General features: G+C 27.4%; 1 long non-coding RNA gene across 1 annotated transcript; it reads right to left on the minus strand.

The window, feature by feature from the left end:
- Window positions 1-1257: 1257 nt before the first annotated feature.
- Window positions 1258-1630, minus strand: LOC106792891. The gene is made up of 2 exons (XR_001382356.1): window positions 1503-1630; window positions 1258-1388 (listed from the first exon to the last, which is right to left on the minus strand). It is a non-coding gene; the product is annotated as an uncharacterized LOC106792891 (long non-coding RNA).
- Window positions 1631-1636: the final 6 nt, after the last annotated feature.

Raw genomic sequence — 1636 nt, forward strand, 5'->3', positions numbered from 1 at the left:
CAGTCAACAAAAAAAATAAAACCATTTTATAACGACATTTGTAGGTTACATTACGTGTAGAATTCAATTCTTTTCCGTCGAAACCCGATTGTAGTCAACCTGACATTCAYTCTGTCTTGTTTCTAATAGCACATTGTACCGTCGCTAAAAACTTTTCAATATATTTAAGAAAAATTTTGGCTGCTTTTTAGATTAATTATTTGTAAAAACTATCAGATATCTTAAGAAATGCTATAGAACAAAAGCTATAAAACATTATCTTTCAAGTTTTAAAGCGTATACTAACAAATGGAAAGTGTTAAGTCCAATAATATCTAGCATATATCAATTATTTTACAACAACTGCAGTCAAAGAAAACAAAAAACAATCATTTTTTTACAACTTGTTTTGGTTACTTTTCGTGTAGCATTCAATTATATTTTAACAAAATTCGATTGTAGTAAACCAAATATCTTTTCTGTATAGTTTCTAAAAGCACATTTTAACCTTCGCTAAAAAATTTTTAATAGATTAAAAAAAATATTCGCTACTTTTGTGGATTAAAGCGTAGTCAAAAATTGAAAACAATCTAAAAAAGTGCTATTTAACAGACGCTATGAAACGTTTTCTCTTCAGCTTTAAAGCGTATACTTACAAATAAAAAGTGTTATGTCCGAAAGATTTATGCAAACACCATTTATATTTGGACTACTGCAGTCAAGAAAAAAAAAAATTTATTTTATTAAGACATTTTTTGTTACTTTACGTTTAGAATTCAATTTTCTTTCGTCGAAACTCGATTATTGTAAACCTGACATCCATTCTTTCTTGTTTCTAATAGCACATTGTACTTTCGTTAAAAACTTTTCAATATATTTAGGAAAAATTTTCGGTGCTTTCTAGAATAACTATTTGTAAAAACTATATGATATCTAAAGAAATGCTATAGAACAAAAGCTATAAAACATTTTCTTTCAACTTTTTAAGCGCTTACTAACAAATGAAAATGTTAAATCTAATAAAATCTAGCATATATCATTTATTTTACAACAACTGCAGTCCAAAAAAGAGAAAAAATCATTATATTTCAACTTTTTTTTGTTACTTTACGTGAAGAATTCAATTCTTTGTCAAAAGAACTCGATTGTAGTAAACCTGACGTCTATTCCGTTTATTTGCAAGCAGTTCATTTTTACCGTTGCTAAAAATGTATTATTATATTTATAATATAAAAAAATACCTTTTGTATCTCTAGACAGTTTGCGTGCAATAAATGGGCCGGGAGGAAAAAGATGTAAAGTCTCCTTGATGACTCGTTCTAAATATTACATTTTCTTAGTATCTTCCATTGTAATAGGAATATCTTTTGTACCGCTTGAACCGTRYTTATTGTACAACTCTTCGTGAACTTGGTTATGCAATCGAAAAAGCAGAATATATGAACCAAGTTTTATATGAAAATATAGTTGATTTTTAAAGATAATGATAAATAAGGCACTGCTTAAGTGCTATCTGTGCGTACTTGAATGTCCGGAAACGTGGTAAGCATTAAAAATAAAAATGTAAGCGTATTAGCTGAAGTATCGCTTCCCTAAAAAATAATACAAATTATTTTCTATCTTTAATCAATAAAAAGAAATTTCATCATATCTGAAA

This window comes from Polistes canadensis, unplaced genomic scaffold (genome assembly GCF_001313835.1).
Source record: "Polistes canadensis isolate GaletaPanama2010 unplaced genomic scaffold, ASM131383v1 scaffold_1193, whole genome shotgun sequence".
Lineage (NCBI taxonomy): Eukaryota > Metazoa > Arthropoda > Insecta > Hymenoptera > Vespidae > Polistes > Polistes canadensis.